The sequence below is a fragment of the Caloenas nicobarica genome, chromosome 1 (genome assembly GCF_036013445.1).
Source record: "Caloenas nicobarica isolate bCalNic1 chromosome 1, bCalNic1.hap1, whole genome shotgun sequence".
Lineage (NCBI taxonomy): Eukaryota > Metazoa > Chordata > Aves > Columbiformes > Columbidae > Caloenas > Caloenas nicobarica.
In genome coordinates, this window is record NC_088245.1 from 137,317,777 (window position 1) to 137,344,299 (window position 26,523).

At 39.8% G+C, this 26,523-nt stretch overlaps 1 protein-coding gene across 5 annotated transcripts in view; it reads right to left on the minus strand.

Moving 5' to 3' along the window:
* Positions 1-26,523, minus strand: part of NRIP1 (nuclear receptor interacting protein 1) — a 103,459-nt gene that overhangs the window by 44,696 nt on the left and 32,240 nt on the right. For 2 of the 5 annotated variants that reach the window (XR_010607156.1, XM_065647219.1), the window contains exon 3: positions 2,868-2,916. The exons of 2 other annotated variants lie outside the window; for them this stretch is intronic. The gene's annotated coding sequence lies outside the window, so the exon portion shown is untranslated. Of the gene's footprint in view, positions 1-2,867; positions 2,917-12,874; positions 12,917-26,523 lie in introns of those variants that run through there. One more of the 5 variants, XM_065647235.1, reaches the window with a different exon arrangement.

Consider the following 26,523-nt stretch of genomic DNA (forward strand, 5'->3'; position numbering starts at 1 on the left):
AGGTTTGTGAGGTTTTTTCCAAGTGGACTTTCTATCTTTCCTACCTTGTAAAAGGCTAATAAAGCTTTTCACTGCACTGAAGTGTTAGGGAGAAAAAACAAACACCAAAATGCCAACATAAAAGGAAAAAAAATAAAAATAAAAAATCAGGCAATTATTATGATTCGAGATTTTAAAAAACACAGAGGTTCATTCAACATCTGCAAACAAATCAGCAACTTACTCTGGGAACCAAACACACATGAAAAGGTGTATATAAGACATTTCACAATCAAAAACATTCTAGGAAACACATTAATTTATTAGCAGTATAATTCCTCAACACTTTAAACTCTAAAGCAAGTATATTTACAGTCATGTAGATTATTTAAGTTTACTGACCAATGCACGGAAACTTTAAAAACGTGAAAAAGCTTTTATTTTAATTGAGCTATGTTAGAGTGAATAACTGTAGATTCAGTATCATGTTTGGTCTTCCGTCATGCTTACATTTTTAAAACAAACAAACAAAAAAACCCAACAAAACAAACCACCACAACTTTCTTTAATCATCGTAACCAAACCTTTAATGAAACAAATCAGCAGCAGGGTTTTTTGTTTGTTTGTTTGTTTTTCCACTAAATACAAGTTCATATTCTTTACATACATAACCTGCAGAAGGAGTGGGGGTTCTCCTACTTCTGAATTTCGGCTCAAATCACCTGCTTTCCAGGTGGCGGGAATGCAGCAGGGTGCTATCAGCAGGGGTTTTGGTCTCTCTCCTACTGTGACACCACGGAGAAAATGTCTGAAACCTAATTCTATCCCATTTTTTGGGGAGCTCCAACAGGCAGAGCCAAATCTTCCCACACAGAGAGTCTAACACAAACCATTTCAAGTGCGCTATCTTTTAAAGAGGGGGTAATGACTGCAATAAATGGTTAGGCAATATAGCAATAAAAATGAATGTGACAGCCAGCACAAAGAAAAGAGTACTTCTGATCAATTCTGTAGTCAAGTAGTCCACAACAATGGATTATCTTGAAGCACTGGATGGCTGCCAATGCCCAGGTCTGGAAAGGTACTAATTTATTTATATACTTTAAAAAACTAAATAAATAATAACCTGTGTTATATTTACATGTGTGAAATGTCAAATCAAGAAGTTTTAAAAAATGTTAAACTATCATTTTGATGAATAGTTTAATAGGAATCCTTTTTCTTTTTACTTATTTATTTTTACAAACATAAATAGATCCAGAGATTTTAACACGACAACAAAATAATGGCAAGATTATGCACACACACAGACTTGTGCATGAGAGGCACAATGCAACCAATGCAACACAGATTAAGGTTGCAGAATTAGGCACATGATAAACGCACATCTACCATACTGAAAACCAGTAATACACCACCAGTTTAAGCGTCATGACTACTAAAGGCAAACTGGTTCACAGTCAAAATGTGAATGTTCTCCCTTATATAATTAGCTGTAATTCAGGATGCAGTGTAGGATTCTCTTGTCCAAACAAGATAGGCAAGATCAGTTATTCCAGCTTTCCCATTCCTCAAGTTATTCAACAGGCACCAACCACAGCAGGTGATCTGCTTCCCCACATGCTGGAAGTCTGATACCAATTCATCATTAACAAAATTGGCTGGTGGTAACAATGAAAGGCAGTGGGAGGTAGGTGGTGAATTTCCCTCTGTAAATCTTGTCTCAGCTTTGTGGGTTCCCCCCCCCCCCAGAAATATTTCAAAGTTGTAATTACAGTTTTAATCCGTTTACTTAATGTCTACTAAGAAAGTATGGAGAGAGGTGCAAATTGTCATAAAGCGAAAGACCTAAAAGTCATGAATCTAGCAAATAAACATGTGAACCCCCACTAAAGTTCCTTAAATTACAAATCATGTAAAGTCATTAGCTAATAGTTATTACCCATAACCACAACTCTATTGATTCAGCTGATCAGGCTAGGTACTATTTCCAGCTTACGCTACCATATTAGAGACCCAAGCATGGCTGACAGGTCATAACCCACATCCTTTGTGTTATATAAAGCCATCTTTACTTGATGTATCTGGAAGAGTCATTTCCCAGCTCAATATACCATCGATAAGTAACTCCAGCATTTTCTGAATCAGTATATAGTAAGGCATTGTCAATGACCTGAAGATAAGTTTCACTGACTACCTGTATTCTTACTAAACTTTGTTTCTTCTCTTTCTTACAGTCTTTATAAGAATCCTGTCGTAAAACTTAAGGTGGTTTTCATTCAACCTCTGTCGTTAAATTTCATCAGGGAACTGTACCAAAAGAACTTCACTGAACACTACATTAACGTGGTTCCACTCAAGAGCAGTTCAGGCTCATACGTACCTGCACAATCTTACAGAACCACGAGATGAAATTACCAAATTAATACAGAAGTGAATCATACTGGACAAGGAGGTAAAAGTCAAACAGCGCAACAAAGGAAGACCAGAGGAGAAAAACACCCAAACACACACACACCAAACCAAACAAAACCCCACACACCACAAAACCAAAACCCACTCTTCTCAAGGAGATGTTTTGCTCTGGACACACACCATTTAAAATCCATTTGTTGAGAAAAGGACAGAAGTTCTGGTGGGCAGGTGATCACATCTCCAGTTTCCCAGGAAACTTCTAACAGATTGTTAGCTTGGCACCCTAGTTAGCAGTTTCAGGAGAAAGGGATCAAAGACTGTCTGGGGATATGAAATAAAACACCCTCGATTCTCACAATTCTTAAGAGGGTTAAGGACCAAAGCTGGTGTGAATTAGTTACTGCTCTACACCTGGGGTGACGAAAAAATAACAGGTTAATAACCTTCCTAAATTCAGGGGCAGAAACTCATACCTTTCAAGTGTCAGTGCTGGATCTTTGTGAATCTGCTTTTCACTCCACCCTGTCAAAAATAAATACATTATAAACAGGATGTAGAAACTTATGGTGGAAAACGACTTTATTTCTACTGTAACAGGAAAGTCATTCTTTGAATTCAGTATTAGCTCATAAAGGGGAGTGTGTCTTACTTCTTAACAAGGTACCAACAGAATAGAGTTCTCTCTAAAGTTACCCACTTTGTCAAAAAAAGCTGTCAACAGATTATCTTTATTCTGACACTCGCACTATCCATTTACCCATAATGACTTAAAAACCAAAACCAAACCAAAACAACAACAAAAAACACACACAAAAACCCCACAACAACAAAAAAAACACCACACAAAACAAAACACCACAACACACTCTTCGTGCTGCATTCTTCTTTTCTAAAACCTTACTCATCTTCTGTGACTACCATCCTTAAGTTACTCCCATTTAGTCTCTTCTCAGCTCCCTACATCTACAACCCTCACTTCTGTAACATTACCTACCACCCTTCCACAGTACACAAAATCCAGCTGTTATTGTAATCCTTCCCTGAGGCACTCTGACCATGTAACTCTTTACTTCAATTTTTCAACTGTTTTTCTCTTGCTCTAGATTAAGTTTAAAATTTCCCATCCGAGTTCTACAGATACTAATAACTCTTTCATTTCTGCCCACACAGCCTAACCACTTATTGTGTCCTTCTTCCTTACCCTTTTGTTTCCACAAACACTCAATTTTACTGTAATACTCCGGCACCTCTCACACAGGAAATTCCATTATGCTTCTGCACTGCTCCCCAGGCAGAGATCATCTGCACTCAGGAGGCTATTTCTTCCTCTCCTCCAGCAGTAAATCACCACAGCAAAAATTAATCCAAATCCACCAAAATACCTCCTGCAAAACCACAAGCCAAAACACAAATGATGTATGTTGCTTGCCTTTCCTCACCGTATCATTTGTTCCCTTTCCCTCATCATAGTCTAGATGAAGTTTAAAACAAATACCTCTCCACCTCTGAGTGCATATATAATACGAGTTCTGATGGGCAACAATTAAATGAAGCCCTATAGCAACACTGGCCTCTAGAATAAGTATGTTTTCCCTTCCTCTTAGAGAAGAAAAAATTACATTTATTGCATGGTTGTACTGCAAAAACATGTTGCTGTAATAATAGAGTTTTAACCCGACACCTTTATTTTACTACATATGACTGGAGGGGAAGGAAAGAGTGATACACACTGAAAGATCAACACAAAGATTAATGATATGGAGAAAAGAGTGCAGAAGGGCTAAAAACAGAATGTAGAAGGGCTAAAATACAGCAAAGGGCTCCTCCTTTCTTGAGCTGCTGCTATTAAAACAAAAAATCTACTGAAAGCTCTTTCCCTCTCCCAGCTGGTACAATGACAATATCCATACCCTGTTGCGATCTGTTTTCAATTCAGAGCGCACAGATGGAAGAAAGGCAAGAGAAGGAAAGGAAATACTGCACCTAGGAAAACTTATTTTCAGAACAACACCACTTATTTATTTATTTTTAATCATGACAGCAAATGGTGCCAAAGACAACATGAACAAGGAAGCTTTTGAGGAGGAAGGTGAAGGCAGAGAAAGTACCTGTCCCAGGGACCAGTTAAACATAAACCCAGACCTCTTTCAATGAAACAAAGGAAGCTTTCTGTGTCTCAGCTGCCTTAACGAAATAACCTTCTGAGCCCAAACAGCAGACTGAATTCTGCAAGTTCTTCACTTTTTTTGAACATAGTTTCTCCTACTACTCCTCAAATCAGAGGCATTTGATTTACTGGATCTACCTCTGATTTCAGTTTTACAGCAAATAAAACTTAACCCTTCCTTCTGAAGTCCCTTTGGCATCTCTCTACTAAATCACGTAACTGGGAACTTGCTTATAGCACTTCTGACGGTGAACAGTTTGTGTTACCACGAATAACCTACTGGGATGCAAATTCCACTTGCCTCCTTTATATTCTGCCAGGTTTATGAGAGCAAGTCTGTCTGCGCTTGACGTTTGCTGGGAAACACCACAGGCATAATTACTATTGTAAAACATTTTATATTCTTGTAAATTCAGTCTACAACCCCAAAGTGCTTACAAACTAAGGCAAGATACAGAGATAACTAAGCAGAAAGGAAGGGTTGTAGGGGAAAAGTAGGTTTCAGAAAGAAAAGCATCAATGGCAGGAGAAGACGGTCAGGGTGTCCAGGCTGCCTGGCACACTGTCTCACAAGTGAGAAGTCCCGAAGAGTAAGAAAAAGAAGAGCAGAAACAAGATGATGTAGAATATGGCACACTGTAAAAGGATAATGAGGCAGGTCGCTTGTAAAATATGAAGCCAGAGGTGAAGTTCTAGGCGGTGTGGTTCCTAAAACACCAGCTATATTTCTCTGCCATTGTAGGAAGTATTTCCACTGAACAGCAATAAACATCATGTTACAATGCACATGGATGAGTAGTCAAAATCTTCAGGGGTTTATACTATTTTTTTTCCTGTGATCTTGACCAGTGTAACAAGGGGGAGGACTGGAAGATCTAAAACATCTTGACTCTCTTATAATCTGTTGCTGAGGCAGGGGCAGAAGAGGAAAAAAAAAAAAAAAAAAAAAAAAAAAAAAAGAGACAGACCCAAAAACCATCAAACCCAAAAAAACCCACAAACCAGTAAGTTACTCCCTATCACCATTCAGACCAAAAGCTCTACTTATATCAGAGGGTGTGGGGTAAGATTCCAAAATGAAAATTAATAGACTAAACTATTCTTGTAATTCACTTCTACATATGAAAACCAAAGTGTACAATAAATGCAAATTTTTTTTTCAGCTGCCTGATAAAACATGAATGACTCTAAAGAACATGGAATAACAAGTCTCCTTTTTATTAGTACATCTAAACATAACCTACTACCAAAGGCACCTTTCTCGAGTTTTCCATGAATTCTTGTACTCCCCTTTAACTGCTTTAAAGCAAATTGATATTTTCCAAGAGCAAGCATGATCCATGTTCCTCACAGATATCAATCACAACAAATGTAATAGTGTATGAAAGTTTTCCTAATGCATATCCAAAAAAACCTCGGACTCTTTAATTGGGATACCTAAGCAAAATCTTTGCCAATCTAAGTACTGCCACTAAAGCCCCTCTTGTTAAACATTTGTTTGATTCGCAAATTTGATTACGAGTTTAATTTCTGCATACTAAAGCCCATCCAGCCATTTTTAATTTCAAATTGGTTTGCGCTCCATCATGAATAGCTGAATTCTACAAAAACCTTTGACATAGCGACCTCATAAATCGTGGAGAACAGAATTAATACTCTTAGGAGCAGGGAACTGTTGATAAGAGACTTTTTTTCCTCTGTTGACTGTAACTCTGTCAGCTGTAACTCTGTGCAAGAGTCCACACTTGCAAATTACACAAAACATGCATCTGAACTACCCTTCCATGAAATTATTTTCTCTGTTAAAGTGATAGTCACAGGTAGAAAAACTAAGAAAAAGTGTCTGAAGTTGATTATCTTTTTTTTTTTCCCCCTCTTCCGATGCAACATACACCCATCATTTTAAAACTTCAAAATTAAAAAACCCTTGATGTTCCCCACCACCAAGCTGCAGGCAGTAGGCAACACTCCTAAATAGAGAAGGGATCTTCATAGACTATCCACCCACAACATGAATATGGAAAAGAAAATCCCAAACTATTTCAGACTGGAGTAAACGACAGAATTCAGTTCCATATTACTTATACAAAATGTGAGGTCACCAAAAAACCCACCCACAAGCAAACTAATGACAAGTAAGTGGCATTTCAGTTACCAAAGACCTATTTCAGTCTGACATGTACATATCTGATGTTAGATGGCTGCTGCTCTTTACAGACTGATCATAGTAATTTTGCTCCTCCGTTTTTCACCAGGACCTCTCATTACGTGCACTGTGTGGGTCTAAACCACGTTGGAGGCTACTGGGCACTGTCAAAATTGCAAGAAAGATGTCATTCCCTCTTCGAACAAAACAGAACACTTTACAAACATCAACGAACGTATCACAGAAGTCCTTTGGAGTACTCCCCACTTTACACATGAGGAACAGCAAGCACAGGGAAAAGATTAAGCAACCTGCCCAGAGTCACATGAAGTTCATATCCATAGCAAAGGAAGAAAGATTTTCTAAATCTCAGTTTGGCCCTTTAATTACAAGATAATCTGTCCCCACCTTTTTTGTGCGTGCACTTTTCTTTCTTTTGCTACTGGTGAAACAAAACAATTGACTACACTAAATTTGGGGAAACAATAGGGATTACTGAAGGAATAGGACTTGAACACCACAGTAAATACCTTTATTCTTCAAAATACGAAAAATTATCAGCAGTGTCAGCACCCTTACAGGCAGATGTGTGTGTGAGACAAGTAGTCAATTCAAGTTTTCCACTACACCTGCTGAAACTACGTTCACCCCAAGAAAACAACTGTCAGTACTGAAAAGATGAATGATGGCATTAGGATCAAAAACATAATTCCACCAACTTTTCTCGTTTCTCAGAGATCTGACGTGCTGAAAGAGTCCTAATGAGCTGGGCAAGCACTATATAGTGCATTGGAGCTGCAAGGAATGTTGCTCTGCAGCAGCAAAGAGTTTTGCAGCAGTGGCTCTTCCGAGCCACTGTCCACTTTCAGTCTCTTTCCCTACCAAGAACAGTAAAGTCCTTTTTATCCCGAAGCAAGGATATCTCACAGTGAAATATGTATAAAGGTGTTTACATGTGTCTAAGCACTTCCTTCCCAAACAGGTCCATTTTTATTTCCTTGCTTTAAAAAGCTGTCAAAACCTGCTTTTTACCAGCCTAATTCAGCTGCAATATATTCACAGCACTGGATTTCTCAGATGGACTAGAAAACCGCTTATGCATTCATCCATACATACAGTGTATAAACAAAACTCCAGCAGTCCATGCTAGAAGCAGAGCAATGAAGGAAAACAGAAGCTGCAGGAGCAAGTGAGGCAGACAGGCGGCTTTTTGGCACGTGCTGAACTGCTCCGTAGTGTCCAGGCTCTGGAACCCCGAATTACACCAAGCTTGACTGAGCATCCTCTGCAAGTCGCACCAGTAAGTAGAACAAAGCCTGCAGAAATGAGTTTGCCTCCCATTTAAACAAAGCCAAAAAGCATAGGAACAACATTCATCCCTTAATAATCAATACTAACATTTTCCCTGATAAGTTCTCACGAACTCAAATTCCAGCTTCAGAAGCCAGAAGTTTCCAAATTGACCAAACTCGCTAAAATAGCTTAGTTCCTATACTTATTCATTTATAGAACTTGTAGGTACCTGCCACACAAACTCTTTGCCAGAGTGAGAGAAAATAGATCAAGTAGCTGCCATTGACTTTACGAATCATGTAAATCTGTGAGGAGGGGAAGTATCCCAAACCTTCTAACTGCAAATAGTCAGTGCCACCTATGGTTGATGTTGCAGAAGCAAAGATCCAAACAACAACAAAAGGTGTTTGGAACTTTTAACAAGCCCCAGGTTTTTCAAATAGCTTCAGGATCATACATTAGATAAAAAAGATTAATAATCTTGCCTGGTCTAGATCATTTACCACGACTGCAATAGGCAATTGTGCTAGTACCAAAACCAGGTCCCAGTTCTATTATTTTACAATGAGAACATCTTAAAAACACACAAAAACTTAAGCGCAGCTTTCCACTTTCTTAACTTAGCACACTCACCCCCTCAAGTGAGACTGATCATGTTTTTATTAATGGCATTATTTCAATCTGATTCTGCTGCTGTGGATGCTTTGTCCAGCAGCCAGGAAAAAGATGCCAGAGCTTATTTCATCAGGCCTTATAAAATCCTCCTCCATCACTCCAACAGAGTATCAGCAACACTTTTAATTTTCAGGGAAAGTTAACCAACGCTATAGACAAAATAATTCCCTCCAGAGGTTCTGCGGCAGTCTCAGTTCAGTACACAAGGCCTTTATTTACACAACTGCCTTCAGCACTAGCAGCAATCTGGTAGCTGCAGCACTGGTTGAGTTAAGGCTGCTCCCAGCATCTGCACAAAAAATGTATTTACTTAGAGAAGTTATGCAACACCTCAGCTTCCTCTTTACTATGATAAAGCAAGATAACAGAAGGAAAGGGGGTGGAGATGGGGGTGGAGATGGGGAACAGGCATTTCACAATCTCAGCCAGGGCATAGCTACCTTTCAAACACATACCTAAACTGGAATTTGCCTCTAAAATCTGCCCAAGTTGAGGATACTCTCAAGCACCAACTCTTACTTAAATCTTCATTAAATATATCCAGAGGAAAGGCGGTGTTACCCAGTTAACCAATGCTGGAATCAACCGCGTACCTCCAATGTAAAGTAAAAATATTTTTAATATCTGATTAGCTTTATTACGGTTTGTTTGCCCCTTCCCCCCACCCCTTCCAAATATAGCAATCTACTCCAGGCAATGTTGTATTCCAAAATTCTCATCAAGATTTTACTGTTATAAGGCATGCTCATTCAGTAAAGTTGGCAGTAAAAGCTTTAATTCTGCAAACATCCTTCTACTTAACAGGACAACCAGGAAAATCACATGCTACCCAAGCTGACATATTTCATGGCACAAGGAAGATTGAGATATCAAAACCATACACTCAGTCCTCTTTTAATTACGATCTAAAGAGTCTACCTCATATCTCTATTGATACACTAATAATTGACCAAAAAAACCAAAACAAAAACTGCCACAACTCCCAGAACTGGCTCTACTCAAAAGGGGAGTTATAAGAAGTCTCGAGGCAGTCACAGCAATCTTGACTGGCAAAATGTTTTCAAGGACTTGGATTTAATCACATGTCATTTTGTTTTCCTCTAATCATTTAAAGTCATAGGTTGAATTATTTATGAACAGAAGTTAATTGCATTGAAATGCAGTATTGCCTTGTATTTATCTAAAACTCTCTTTGGAACTCAACCACCTGACACTAACCAGTTAAAATCTACAAAAAGTCAATATAGAATTTAAGGTAAGATTTAACCATTTCTGTAGTATTACTGCAATTAACTCCAAAATCTTGTTGATTATAGTGAAGTCCCTTGATCCTGCAATCTGCTGTGTATATTGTGCAACTGTTTTTACCGACTTTTATTATCAGTACAACACGTGCTTATATTAAAAAAAAAACACCACCACCACCACACAGGGAAGAATAGCTCACTCAGAAAATATTTGCTTTGAATAAATAAGTTTTGACTAATTAGTTGTAACTACAGTTGTCATAATTTGAGTACAGTCACATCACAGAGCCTTCCTATCTGGGGTTCTTCGAAATTTTCTTAGCTGTCAAAGGATCTCGAAGATCAACGACTTGCATGCGTATGGCCGTATTCGCACTCTTTGCAAGGTGTAAAAATGTAAGCTCAAGGGTACACTCATATAAATATACTGCACATCTATAAAGTGTTAATCTTAAGTCAGCAAGGCCATATGACAGAAGTAACTATTATAGAGCATGACTGCTCTTCAGCATACAGCATTTTCCAAGTCTCTCATTTCTTTAAAGCAACTCATTTACTTGTCACCTGCCAGGACAAAGAGTACAGAGAGGATTTTGTAAATACCTCTGTGGTTTGTGCACAGTGATAACACACCAGGAAAGATGGATTTTCATTTTCTCATCAAGTTACTAGATTAGGTTTACATGCACATTTAAATGCCCAGGACGAGTCTGCCAGCTGTCCTAAACTTAATTAGTCAGGAATGTCTGCATGGCAAGAGCAGATACTTCAGATGTTTTGGAGTGACCACAAGCAAACATCCACATAATCACCAACGCAACTTCAGTGATGCCAAGAACGAAGCAATAAGCACAGCTCTCTCTGAAACAGCCTGAATTTTATTAATGGAGTGCTTCATACCTCCCGTCAAACACACAACTGACATCAGATGAGCATCTATAAAACCAGAGAATCAACTGTGTAAAGTCTGCAACTGAGTTAAGGTAATAAAGAGCACTAGCTTTCTCACTTAAAAAAATGCATGCATATTTACACATTACTGGGGAGGAGGGACAGATGAAGGCTCAAATTCTGTAAGACTTTTCCTCAGCTTTGTTCTTCTTCTGTTTATCATAACAGCACATCTAAGACTTTCATATTTTTATACCTCCCCTCACATAACACCCCCCCCCACAAAGTGCAGTAGATTAAAAACTGGAAAAAAACCCTCACATTTTCATTCAAAGAGACAGACACATGCATGTTCAAGTATACTTCACATTTAAAAGCTAAACTAATAGCCCCTTAAAAGGTTAAATAGAATTTTATCTGTGTAAGTCTGTAGCAACTACTAAAACATATGTGACTAACTGAATATAATACAGACAATTCAGTTATCCATCTCCCTACGTTGCCATTGGCACATACAATAAATTTGTCTCATTAGCAGGGGCTACTTAGCTCGTTGTAGTAAACAAAGCTGCCGATATGAAATCCTCACATACTTTTCATTCATTCACATATTTTTTTCTTTACTTAAGACTTCTAGCATGTGCCACAGAAGAGCCGAATGTTAAACATTCCTGGAGTGTCACAATATGTAATATAATAAAACAGATTACAACCATACCTTTCTTTCACAGCAGTGGTGCCAAGCACAGGTACACTGTAGCAATCAATTTGTTCTGCAGACAGTAAGGCTTTCATAGAATACTAATGCAAAATCTCTTTTCTTTCTCCTTCGACTTGGCTCCCCAATGCCCGGGTCCCAACCAATACAAGGAGGAGGGCGGAATGTCTTCTGCTGAGATAACCACAACTACTAATCAAGTATACGTGTACAAGGGCACAGGATTAAACCTCCACCAGGCTTGACTCGGGCACCAAGAGCAGCTGAACACATGCACAGCAAGGTCAGAATTAAACACGCGCACGCACACACGCACGTCTACTTGAGTGAACTAATTTATCACACTTTACCACTGATGGCTTTTTACCTCGGGGGAGTAAAATTACATCCTGGTGAACTGACGGGGTTCAGCCACAACAGCTTCCAACAACAAATCAGATCTCACAAAAATGGGAACCGTGCTCCGAGGTGAATGCTCCTCTCCTGGCTTAACAGGCTGTTGCAGAAACTCGGTGCACGCTGCCTGTGCCTGTACGTGCATGCGTGTGTGTGTGCATGCGTGTGAGACACGCCATTAAGCATTCGCTAAAACACAGCGACAGCCTTAAAGTTCAAAAACAGGCAATAACTCCCTTCAAGAGAGTTTTCTTTTTGATTGTATTTATCTTTACCACTTAACATAATCAATCTATCAAGTCTAATTACTCCAGAAGAAAGCATTTTATTATTGTCTAACAAAGCAAATGTCAAACAAGCTGTTCATTTACCTTGAAGTTTATTAGCATAGAAATGCAATATGAAGATGCTCGCAAAATATTGTCACTTGTATTCACAACATTTTCAAAAACCCACTTAGCAGGTTTTTATTGCCTGGCATAGCTGGATACTGTGTTAGTTCTTAAAATAGGCAAGGCATTATCTTAACTCTATTGCCCTTGAACTAATATAAGACTCTAAGTGTCCAATTTATATTTGACTTTTCTCTTTGGTTCTTTTTATTCAAACACTTCTCCCACAGTCCTGTCAGCTGTACATATGCGGATACACGTGCTTTCATAAAGGTTCATACATGTGCATTTCAAGTAGGAGTGAAAAGTGAAATGCTGAAATTTAAAAGCAGGGATTTTCCCCCCCTGCCCTTAAGTTCTGGCCCATCATGCATACTTCCTGGCATTCTCATTACAGTACATACAGACGCACATTTTACCAAAAACATCCAGATGAAGCCATAAATTATCATCGGCAGAGTTTTAATAACAGTGCTTTTTCGTGTGATCTGTATTAAGACAACACTGTACAAATACTTCCCAAAAGAACCCCGAAAATAAGATTTGGCACTTTACCTGGAATAAATTAGCAAAATGTTTTCGAAATATCAGTGGCTTCGCAGAGACACCAGGAAAAAGCAGCATTAATCAATACTGATGAGTTTGTCCTTGACACACTGACCGTGTCATCGGACTATTGTCATGTGATATCATGTCATTTCCCCACCTGGCTCATGACCTTGTCCTTTAAATGACCCAAAGCTTCCCTCAAGTAGCAGGAGGCCCCTCCCCGCTGTCTCAGCAAGGTCGAACGGGTCAGCGTGTCCTCATCTATAATCCACCACCATTTGTCAGCAGGGAGGCTGGAGGAGGCAGGCTTGCTACAAGGGGAGAATGCCCAATTAGGCAGCTGTCACACAAAGCATAGGCTGCAAAATTATCCCCTGTCAAAAGAAAGAGCAGCTGCGGGTGCCAATTACAGCAACCTTTCAACCCTTTAGGTACTGGAAACTACACAGAAGTAAATGAAGTACAATTAGCGATAACAAATCGATGAATTAGGACAGTAAATTAGAAATTACTAGCAGGTGAGCTTAGGTCTCCCATAATATTAAGGGCACGGCACACCCCAGGCAAGGGCAGGAATGTACAGATTTCACAGAGCACATCAGTTTCGTCCTATCCATCCTTCTTGTGTGGAGCCTGTTTTCCTCCATTGTTTTCTTCCTAAAAGCTCTGGCCAAGCCAGACAGCGCAGGGAAAGGAGAAAAAGCAGTGCAAAGAATTTGTAGCACCTGATCTTCCCTCTTTATCCTGGCAAATGCACTTTCATCCTCTCACAAGCAGGTCCTCAGAGCCAGCACAATCTCTCTCTAGTAAGCATACTCCATTTCACCCCAATGCTTGACATTTGCTGTGCCCCATGTTCCAGCTGAACAAGATTTGCCTCACAAAAAAAAAAAGAAAAAATACCCCACCCGTCTCCCCCCCCAAAAAACACCCCACGAACACACGCAAACACAAAATCACTACCAAAAACCAAAACAAGTGATAAACTCTCAGTAAATTTTATGTCATTTACATTTTAAACACTTAAATCTGAGTTAAGTGCTAGACTGTAGACTACAGGGGGAAGACTCACCCCTCCACATTTCAGTTCTCGGATGCATCATGCAGTGGCATCTCTGAGCATACATACAGCCCTAAGTTTGCCAGCAAAGTTTCTCTTCAACCCTTTTTTTGCCTTTTGTTTCCTTGGTCAAAAATTTCCAGATATTTCCTCCCCCCCCAATTTTCTTAGGCAGCCAAGATGGAAAGTCACTGGTACCAAAAGGCAGGTCCTAGAGACCACAATAAATTCGGCAGGGGGTCAGCCCCAGCAGCAGTCCAGTGCAGGGGTGCAAGTTTCCAAGGCAAGCACAGAAGGGTGGCCAGCTCACCAGCCCCCAGGCACTGACAGAACAAGAAGTCTAGAAAATAAAACCAGAAAATAAAAAATTGGGGGATAAGATTAAAAAGATAAGATTAAAACTAACATACAACCACCTCCAACTATTGGTTAAGACAGTTGCACCAACGCCTTTATGTTTAGGTTTCTTTTGAATCAAAGAAACAAGTCGGAGGAACAGAATTCAAATTCCAAGATGCCTCCTACAATTAGTCTTTCCAGCCGGCTCACAGTAATTTCAAACTAAGTGAAGTTGCCAGTTATCTTGTCAGTTCTCTCATTCTCTGCTCTCTAATCTCAAATCCACCTTCTTTACATCCTTGTGCCTTGCAACCACACTGAGTACTGAGGATAATAGTCCAGATCTCTTCCAGCAGCAGCTCTGAAACAATACCTGTATAGTTGTACTATAATTCATACACGTACTCTCACACACATATATTTATTCTAATGCATTCACCAAAATATGAAATGTGGTAGAAATTAAGTTACTGATCTCCAAGAAGCAATTTCCTATAGCTATCTCTTGATCTCTAGCCAACACGGAATATTTCACTATTAAAAAAAAAAAGAAAAAATCTTGCTTTCATAACTCTGATAAGAGAAAGTACATACAGCCCTTACTATAAATAGATATAAAAATGTTCATTTAACAGTAGTTGCAGTAATGCTCATCAAGTTTGACATTTTCCTTTGAGTAGCATATGGAAACTGTAGAGTGCTGAAAGAGTTAATGTGTTTAGAATTCAGTTTCCATCATACTGGGTGACTATCTCTTTAAATAATTTAAATCCTCTCCATCAACTACAAAGCTGTTTTGAAGCCATTTAGCTTTGTTCTTTACATGTGTTCTAATTAAGAAATGACCTTGTCATCACACACACCAGAAATCCTGGATTATTTCCTGCAGCAAAAATCTACGAAGTCAAAAAAAAAAAAGAAAAAAATATACACTTCTTTCTTTCTTTAGTGAGGAACTGAGGAAGTTGTTGGTTGGCTGAATGCTGAAGCAGTTTCACCGCATAATTTTTTTGTGTGTGCTGCTGAATGTCACAGGGCGGGTTAGTGTGACCTTGAGCTGCATCAGCAGCACAGCAAGGGTCGAGATGCCTGCAGGCGCCCTTGTACTGGATTTGCAAGACAAAAACCTTCAAACTGGCTGAAGGACATCTCAAATCTCTTCAAAGGTTTTCCGAACTAATCTGGGCTGCTCTTAGCCGGATCTGTGCCAGTGTGAGAGGCAAAATTAAAAACAAGGTCTTTGACAGGATGCTGTCTCCTCTTAACCCTTCTCACACGGGAGGCAGCCCACCACAGCCGCGCTGGAGGGACGCTGCCATGAGCCACGGCGAGGAGCTCGGTTCACCCGGCAGCATTCTTTCATAACACAATTATGCAAGCGACCGTCGAGCCGGCACAGTGCTGTTATTAATACCGAACATTCAGACGGCTACTCCACACAGCCATCCCCATCCCTGTCCTGGCCCCAAACCTGAGCTGCCATGTTTCCCACTGGTGCTGGCCGCCGTGTCAGGGCACCGCGGGGACAGGCCCTGGCTGTCCCCAGGCTCACTCCTCAAGTTGCTGGTGGGAGAGAGGGGTCCCAGCCCCTCCACAGACACCATGGGTGAAGATCATTCTTCCTAGTGGAAGTGGCAGCTCCTACCACGATATGTTTGCTGTGTGTTTAGGCAAGGCAGATAGGAGGAGGGTCAAGAACATGCAGAGGGTTGCTTTGGCAGGCATCAGACATCTTTTATGAGAAGGAATTAAAAAGTGTCCGCTCCTCATCTTAACCTCTTATTTCCTTCTCAGTCATCCTGAGCCAAGAAGGAAGTAGAGGAGAGGATATTAATAAGCAACAGGCCTACCAAGAGTTTGAGAGCATGACTGTACGTGCTGGGGAAACAAAAATAAGTTAATCGCCCAGCCTGCCGGCTCTTGACTGCTCATCATCTGACAAGTGACTCAGAGGCTTTCTAAAAACTTGAGCAAGTACGCAGAGATAACCTCTAGGAAAGGCCCTAGGAACACATGGTCACTCCATGAAACCACAGGTTTACCCAATGGATTTGGCAGCGTTATTCTAATGCAACTATCAACACATCCAAGCGACGGATGCTTTCTTCAGAAACATATTTGCACATAGAACTTCCAATTCCAACCTCGGTTAAGAAAGAGCATGCCAATGGGGAGTAGGCTTCTGTACACTTAGAAAGTAACGAGGATTCCCACATCTGAAAGCAGAGAAAAACCATCACTACCTTCCCCTCATACGTTTTAGTAGTGGTGTTATTGGTCAGATTAAACTCTCAAATTTCTGCAGGAAAAAAATAAATATTAAAATAACCTCAGCTTAATCAAGAGGAGCCAGCATTGCACTTCAGAACTGTCTTTTACTATTCTAGGATATTGGCCAGGCAAGTCCTTGAGGAGAAGAGGCAGAAGGAGCCTCTCGTACCAGCAGAGGGGGGTGTGATTCTTCTCCGGTTGAGCACTGAGGGCTCCGGTTAGTCTGGTTTTGTACAGTCATTTTTTAAGTACTGTAGTCTACTGGATAGGAACAAAACACATTCAAATTTACTGAAGAAGGACACAGCTTTAGCAGTTATGTCACAACTGCTATAACACTACCCTCCACCTCCTACTCAAACACATTAACTCCTGAGAACTGTGGCTCTTCTCACAGAACACCCTCCTTGCTAGAAGGCTTTTTAACAATTTTAAGGTTTACTTTTCAGTAATGCCATGGACGGTGCCTTCTGTATCAGCAGAGGAGGAGCTCACACGATGCAGAGGCTTTTCCACAGACCTACCAAGGTTTTGAGGGCGCTTGTTATGCTTGGACAGAGGGACACAGTGTTCCCGCAGTGCCTGGATGTCAGAACAACCTCCCGGGATCACTCGGAGCGGTCTCAAGGCTTGCTCTGCCCTACGGACCAGCCTGACTCTGCTCTGCAGCCATAGGGAGCAGGAGGCTAGAGGTGGCACACCACCACACATGCCTTCCCCACCACCTCAGGGCCCCTGGCAAATGGAGATGGAGCAGATCCACACATGAGGTTCATCGATCCTTCTGCACTAATGTGTTCGTTTTGTGGCCTTTGAATGACAGGGTGCCATTCAGGCAACCAGCTGTGGTTTTAAAAAAATAAAAGTTTGGCCACTTAGCCTATTACACAATTATTGCACTACTGGGTCTTACATTGTGTTTCCTAGAAAACTTTCCAGTTTACCCCGCAGTTACCAGGAAAAGCGATTAGGAAAGACCAGTTTAAGTAGCTCACATGTTACATGTTAGCCCAGCAGAAAATACTAAGAAGTATTTTCATGGTATGCACAGCTGACCGTGGAACATCCACAGTTTCTCAAGTTTCTCTAACATGTAACACGACAAAAATATCTTACAGGTTTTCCAAACATCAGGTGGTGTGAAAACTCCCAAAACAAAAACAAAGAGCTGGTGTTGCAATGTTCCAGCTGAGGGGGGCGATTTAAAGAGGCAAGGAAAGCTTTCAAGTCAGATACTTGTTGCTGCCAAGTACAAGACACATTGTGTGGCCCTGCCAAAAGCAGAAGCCAAAACTCAAAAATACAGGGTTTCTTTCTTCCAGGGCCACAACAGTCCAGCGAAAACTTTCCAGGTCTGGCTGTCCGAAGAACGCCAGATGGAAGCAGCGAGTGCAGCTGCACAGCACCCAGCCACCGCTCAGAAGCTACAGCAGCAACCTACAGACCAGTGCTTGGCCATCGTGACACCCTAACACCTGTGAAGCCAGGACAGTCATTCATTTCTAATCATTTGATTAAAAAAAAAAAAAGTGGTCTTTGCAGCTACAGTTTCTCACCAACAGCAATTACAGAGAAGATATAGGTTGTTCTCTACTCTCTTGGCTCCCTACACAGGCACGCTCGCACAAGCACATGCGAGCCTTGTAATGGTCAGGACGGGCATTTCACAACCCATCTAAGTACAGGTTGGCAGAATTAAGGTTTTGTGGACATCTCCCAACTGCTGATTCTGACTATACAGTGTTAGTGTTCTTTAAGCATAAGGCAGTTATTTTGTACACAGTGTACCTCTGTGCAGAAAAAAAAAAAAAAAAGATGGCAGAATATAACATAACATGTTTTCCTCTTACCTAGACAACACTATCACATGAAACCATATCTGCTAAAGCAAAGATGCTACTGACAAAAACATTTTCTTGGGAGCAAACGCAGATACTTCCATCGGTACCGGTATTAACAAAAACAGTTGGAAAATTTTCCTGAGACCATGTCACCAAAATGATGCCGACCCAACTTCCTGGCAGCATCCAAAGCAGCCCTGGTCTAGCACTGTATGTGAGAATTTTCTAGAGACAAGACTTGTAAATTATGATTCTCATTATTATACATTCTGCTATGCTGTTTATGAGACAGCTACAGTGTAAAGCAATAACAATTAATTTTAAGTGCAAATTAGGTAAGGGGGGCTACTTATTTTATGTAGCTTGCCTAAACAGAAAATTTGATAAATTGTTCTTTACAGTGGTAATATACTAATATATTAGTAGTACTAATATAGTAAAAATAACTATGCTTTCACGAAATCTATCACCAGGTACAAACTAAGTGCTGAAGTAACAGATAAAGCATTAGCACAGATACGTCTTGGAATGGCTATAAAGAAAAAGAAAAATATAGCTGAAAAGTGAAGGTGAATACTATTATAAAGTGTTAGGTACATCTACTTAATTGTCTACATGAATTCTACCCATCTTAACTAAAGTCTTGGAAATCAGATGTAAAAAAGCAAAAGGTAGAGAAGCCCTATTAGAGTATTAATTTCAAGCATACTTAATATAGCTAGCATTCTTATACGAGCATGCAATATACTACTTATGCTAGTATGTAAGAAATTAATATTTTAACTACTGCTTAAGCGTAGCAGCTAAGGGCAAGTACTGAATAAAGTAGATTAAAGTGATCAAATACAGTGATTCTTTCCATAACCACAGGTGAAAAGAGAAGTGTTAATAGATTATTAGTGTTTATACGGTGACAACGGAAATAACCTTATTCTACTGAGATCTCAATTAATACCCAGGGATCTTCTGCATCTTGCTAGTAAAACCAGACATTTAATTTATGTCTCTCAAATACTCACAGCAACAATTTTCTGCAAATGTTTTGCCAAAAGCAGTAACTTCCAAACATGGGGCCACCTCTCCACAAGGAGCATCTCAAACAAGCGAGGCAGACTGCTTGCACAGACAGCACTGCTCGTTTTGGGTGGTTCATTGCCTGCTTCAGACATCTCAGATACCCATCTAAGGATGTTACCAGCCTTCCATATTACATACAGACATGAACATGGTTTATTCGAGTGTTTAACTTGTGTCCTGATCAGGAATTACATGAGCATTCGCAGAAGAATAAGGACTGTGTCCATGTTTAAGATTAAGTGTGTTTTGCTGAATCAGAGCCCTGAACCTTAATGCAGGTTTTTCTCATTGCTGTGCCAGTTTATTTTATTCAGTACAAAGCCACCAACAACCTTTGAGTTCTTCTGCTCAAGGTCATTTTTAACATTCACAAGCACAGCTTTTTGGCTGTCTGCAGAGCAGAGAATTTCTTAAGTGCATTTCAGAGCACAGTGATGTCTGGAAACATCTTTAAATGGTGAAAAACATCCTTTAAAGTTGCCTTAATCAGTTGTCTGCTAATAATTCTCCTTGGCTACCTTCATTACTGTAGGCTCTAATTTAGCCTTCAATCTCTGCAGCCACCCATATCTGGAAGGTATAAACATGATGTAAAATCAGTTCCAACTCCTGCAATCTCAAAGTCTAAGCTACACCTCCCACTCTCAGCCTTTGAAGGCATCCAGTAGAGAAACAGGTCCTTGAGCTCCTTCCTCTGCTCTGCCAGACACAACCTTTTCTACATTTGCACTTAAAAGGGGGGTGGAGAGCTACCTATATTTAACAATAACATTTGCATTATAAAAAAAAATTCCACAAGTTCCTTTATATTATGTTTTATAAAATAAATAAGATTTCCTATTCCCCAGTCCTCTTCTTCAATCACTCCAACCAACCTCCTTAGGCTTCTGTATCACTTCTTCCTTCTTATAATTAAGGACGTGGGACTGGGGGGCGGGGTGGGGGGGGAAGTAAGCATTTATATTACACTTTTGATTGTGCTGTATTAACTATTATTAATATTTTGTCAGCACCTGATTGCTAAAGAAATATCACAAGCCTGGGGAAAAAAAAAAAAAAAAAAACGTGGCATTACATTGCCAACAGTCACCTTCAAATACTGTTGTTTAAAGACTCTTCTATTGTCTTTGGAAATCTCAGACATCATTACAAGCAAGAAGCAGCATACTGATTACACAAAATACATCTAGTTATGAGAAGTGAAAAACTGGAAGCGTCTAGCAGGCAACCATCTTTTGCATACATGCACTTTATTTCCACGTGTGTGCATCTACATTAGACGTGCACACTTTAGCCTGGTACCCCAGGCTATTCTGAGAAGAGAGTAAGAAGCTGACAACCAGATGAGCCCAACAGAAGAATTAATTACACTTGTACAGTTCCAGCAAGGATCATGCTGTAATACTGTTGCCATGTGTCCAACAAAATAGCTGAAGCCAACAGCAGTCAGCAGTGATTCCTCATTATTGAGTGTATTTGGGTACTCAGTTGCCAACTGCATTTCCTCCTCCCCAAAACGCTTCATTTTATCTTCAACAATACTAATTCCTAGGTCAGACAGCGACTCAAACCTCTTTTTCAGCTAGCAAGAGAGTCAGAAATCCATCTACCACACATATTGTATTACTATTTTGTTATTTCACTTCACAACATTGTTAACGTAGGATTGCAGATGCTTTGCCTTACATTCAAGACAGGGATTCCCACTTCACCGCATACATCTAAATTTGCAACATATTAGGCTCCCCCTCCCTTAATCTTAGAAATTAAAAACTTTATGAATCTCTAATATCTCTGTAAGTTTTAGACAACTTCACTGTTTCCTATCATATAACTCAGAAGTGGTATTAAATCCCACATTCAAGTCAACAGAAGCTTTAGCAGGAGCAAGTTAGATTTATCTTGTTTCTAGCCAAAGCCAGTGCCATAAGCTTAGGTATGGACTGAGACATCAGAACCAGTAAAGTTTTTTTTTTTCTTTGTTTGTTGTTTGGTTGTTTTTTTCTTAAGATAAAGGAAAGAAAGTTCTTAGGCAATTATTCTGAACTATTCTCTTCCCCTTCCGAGAAACACTAGATATACTCTTTCAGAAACAAAGCCTCTCATTTGTCTTGTAGTTAACGTAAACCCTCAAACCAAACACATTGCCTCAATAAAGTCAGCAGACAACAGCTCCATACTCATAACAATTTTTTAAACTACAGCAGATCTTGCCAAATGAGTGGCTTAGGAAAATATGGAGCACACTAAAACTGTTCTGCTTTTTCAGAAGACACATTACGTTTGTATTTAGTATACACTACAAAACATAACTCCAGTTTCTCAAAGTGTAAAATGGTCTATTTAGGTTTGTTTAATTCTTAATACTTAGCCAGTAGTACAACCATCCCCACCACCACTTCCAGGCGGATTGATTTAAAGAGTCAGAAAAATGGAGCTTTCACAAATTTTTTAAATGCACCCAGAGACTTCAAAACATTTACAAGACTTTTGTCACTTTGCACTTATTTTCATTTATGGATGACTAACATATCTGTGTGCCAAACAGACATAAACCACATTCTTCAAGATGCATGAATCTACATAAAAACACAGATTTGCTAGATTAAAATACTGTGAAAATTGCTTTCTTCAAACAAAGACAAAAAGCAACTTAAAATTATTTTTTTCAGCTTTCCAAGCTTTCATTAACATCACAAAAGTCGTTTGAGCTATTGGAACTGTACGTAATGTCCATAATAATGAAAAACAACATTATTCCATTATTTCATCTTTCCTGCTGTACAAGTGAACTACTATTGAGAAACCATGAATAAGCAGAACATGCAATATTGGGAAAATGCAAACTGACTACAAATTTCAAAAAGATAAAGGAGGTGGAACGTTTTGCTTACTACTTTAGATACAACTTACATCCCTTATAAAAAAATTGTATACATAAATATCAGATGTCATCCTACAGGTTGTTTCAACTTTCAGTGGTTAATGGATCAGCCATATTAGAGAGAGAACTGACACAAACCCCTACCTCTTTCCTCCTTGCAACATTCTGAATGTTAGTATTAACAAGGACCAAACAAAGCATCCCCAAAGTACTGACCATTAAAAAAAAAGGACCTAATTTATTTCCTCGCAAGAGCAAAATTAACATTACAGTGCCCCCAAAAATCGTAAGACAGCCAACAAATCAAACAACTATACACACTGAGTTCACCTACACAGATGACTTTACATTGTGGATCCCAGCATTACCCAAAAGATGTTCCATGCTCATGAAGCAGCCTTCTCTTCTGATCTGTCGCATTCACCATCAGAATATAAAGAACAAATGAGAAATGTCTGCGGGAAGAGTCTCATGGAAAATTTCCTTCCCTTAATTCTCTTATGTATGAAGTTTTCCACAGCAGTAGCAATTTGGCTCTGGAATATTCATGCTCACTATCACCTGACATCAAGGTTCATTTCTCTGTGAAAGAGTCTCCAAAGGATAATAAAGTAAAAGCCTGAACACTTGCAAGCAGCATGTAATAATGCAGAGAAGCAGTAAAGATTACTCCTGCCCTAAGTAAAGGGAATAAATAGAGAATCATGGAAAAGAAACTACTAAGGTCTTCCAAAAGCCTTCTACTTAAGAACAGAAGAACCTGGTCATTAAACATAACAACCATCAATATCTAATGTACGTGTCTTTCAAGGCAAGCTACATCAGAAATTCATATAAAACCTTTTTTTCCTTTTCTTTTGTACAATCCAAACCAGAATGCCCAAGCTGCAGCTTGCTGGCCAGATCCAATCCACTGTAACAATTTATCTGGCCAGCCACCCACTCCTTGCTGTCCTCCCCAAAGGCTAATTAGATAAGGAATGGAAGCGGGCCAGGGCGAGAAGAATCACTCTCACATCTGATTCTCCGCCACCATGTGTCATAAGGACCTGTGGCCTCTCCTCTATCAAAAGCCTGCGCGTAGATCATCATGCAGGAGTGACGGTGTTCACAGAGCTGTCACATGGAGTAAGAATTCACATAAGTTCACAGGCATATCTGTTAGCATGAACCAGTGCCATGTCAGCATGACTGTATACTACCCTTACATTTCTGTTACAATACATACACGCTCCATCCTAACGCAGTTAATCCACATGGCTACAAACACCATCATCTGTGGCCAAAACACCGCATAACAAAGTTCGCTCCCTAGAGAGGATGGGCAGTAGTTCTCCAAATCAACCAGTTTCATACCAATCCAGGCAACAAATGCCTTAAATTGGGATGAGTGTCCCTCATCATTGCAGGGGGTTGGATGAGATGACCTGTGAAGGTCCCTTCCAACCCAAACTATTCTATGAAAACAGGCACAGGTCGCTGAGGAAGGCTCTCCGTGCTCACCAAATAAGATTCAGCTACAGGTTGAGAGTGACTGCTAGCTGCCACCACAACTCCATCAGGGCACGCATACTAATGCTCTTGGACTGCTGCCATATTATCCATATATGTTTTATTATAGCTCATCTCCTTAAAGTGCAAGACATTTATCTTTGATTCTTTCAAAATGAGGAAAGAAAACCCCACACACCACCCTGATACTGCAGAATTGGTTTTAGCACAGCTCAAACTGCTTAAACTGGGTCACTGCAAGCTCTTCAAGCAAATGTTTCTTTGCCATCAGCTACAAGTAAGAGCACTAAGTTTTTGCCTTATTAACAAACTTTTCTGAAATGTAAGCACTAGAATTTGTAATAACAATCTGGTAAGCTTCTAGACACGGTTTTTCCATTTATCAGCAGGAGGTTTCAAAACTAAAAATACAACAAAAGAATTTTGCCTATGTAATTGTCCTCTATTTTACTGAACCTTACAACAAGCATATGGATAAGTACCAAAAGACAACAGTGACTGAACCTGAGCAGAAGAAATCTAATCATACTAGTTCGGAGTGAGGGGGAAACATGGACACAACACGACGATGACATAACAGAAGGACAGATGGATGACAGAATACACACAAGGGGTTAACACATGACAATGGGACAAACACAAAACTTGCAAAATTGAGATTATTAATTCAAGAGCAGATTAAAGACCATGATTGACAAAGAAAAAAAAAAAGAAAATAAAAACTCACAGACACCAACCATCCATCATTGGAAATATGAAGATCTTCCCATTCCTTAGGTAAACAGTGAAATCAAGTAATGCAAATGAGAAAAAAGCCTAATTTCAAGAACAATGAAGGCTGACCAATATGTGCTTTTGGAACAAAGCTACTGGATTGTATTCTATTATTTAAAAAGAAATAAAACAACCCCTTCCCAATATGTTTTTTGAGGATGAACTGTATAAGATGTCCTGCAAGAACATAGTTCCTCCTGGAAACCTGTCAGTGGTGTGAAAAAAAAAAAGTATACTTAAATTAACTTGACCAATTACTCATAAAAATTTGCCAACCCACATGGAAACAGGATTTACTTGTCTTTCATAATGGTAAAGAACATGCAGAAAACTCTTTAATCCACCCATCAAGAAAACAACTTTCTACTTCTCAGTAGTTTACTTTATTAGATTTATTTCCTGTTTCACTTTAAATATAAGCAACTTCTAAAGTCATACTTTCTTACAATCACTAACATGACGCATAAATGTCACACGTCGTCATTCACCAACAGAGAAACACTGATTACATGCATTACATACACCACACTACCAGTTCCCACCAGAAAAACATCAAGAGAGGGCCAAAACCTCTGACTAGTTTTCTTCTGCACTTACACAGCTGAGCTTCTCCATCAGAGTAGTTACGGTTTCAGTTTCTAAGCAGTGCTCTATACAGGTTCACTAAAAGCACAGTACAAACCCGGACATGGGTTGGAGCTCTGGTTTCTGGGTCTGTCACTAGAAGTTTCAGCTGCACATAGCATTTACCCTTTCCTACCTTGTTCTCCATTCCTGTCATCTCCTAATTTGTTGCCCAAAAAATATTCATTGGACAAAACATTTCCAGACTTCTTAAAAAACCATTAAGAAGTTCTAACAAGTAAGATTTATAACCTGCTGAACTTGCTAATGTCCCCATAAAGGACTTTTTTTTTTTAGTCAGATGTAACACACCGTAACACTAGTTCTGTGGATGTTAACAAAAACACTGGATATGCAGCGTGCCGCTGCACACTCTCAAAACACAACATTTCAGAAAAAAAAGTTCTTGGCAGCGCATAGCTTGATGTATATACGATGGCTTTATATAAAGATGCAGAAGCTTTTAACCTGTTTCTAATAGGGATGCTCTTGGCCAGAACGCTCTCATTCTCCTGTCTGATGCCTGTGACATAGCTGGGGAGCACAAGAGGCAGAACACTGCTGTTCCCCCAAGAAGGGCAGAAGTTGTTCCCCGCAGACGGAAGCTACACCGGAGGATGAAGCTGCTTCCTGCAGAGGACGGCGGGTCAGAGGCGAGACCTGGTATCTGCTGGTCCAGCCCTCCAGAGCAGCCACCAGTGCAGCTCAGCACCCTGGTCACTCTCTTCGCTTTTAACAGCCGCAAAGAAACCCAAGAACCAAACCACAGTGTGACGGTTTTCCATCAAGTTCTGCCTCACATAACAAAACTTTTGCAGTGGGCATATGTAGTCACAAATCCCCCAATGAAACTCAAGTTTTGCCATGCCAAACTTGGCTTTTCACCACCAAATTTTTCTGGTTTTGTAAGCTTGTGGAAAAAATTACTCTAGGAGAAGATAAGTAAGGAAGGATATTTTAAATAACCTGCACTAAAAAAGACCGAAGGATACAGCTGTTGCGGGCAAGCAGAATTGTTGTTGTCATTTTTAATCTAAATAAGGATACAGATGTCAAGAAAAGATTTTTTTAAAAGGTGATACATGATCTCAAGACATTTGTAAGGAAGATGTTAAAGGATCCAGGTTGATTTCTCATCAGGAAAGGAGATATTCTAAGATGACTTAAAGGTTTTTAAAGTCACATAGAGCAACTGAATGAAAATATGAGTACAGAGATGGGTCCTGCAGAAGCATGTAATGCTAAGGGTATTAGAATAAACTGCTACAGGTGG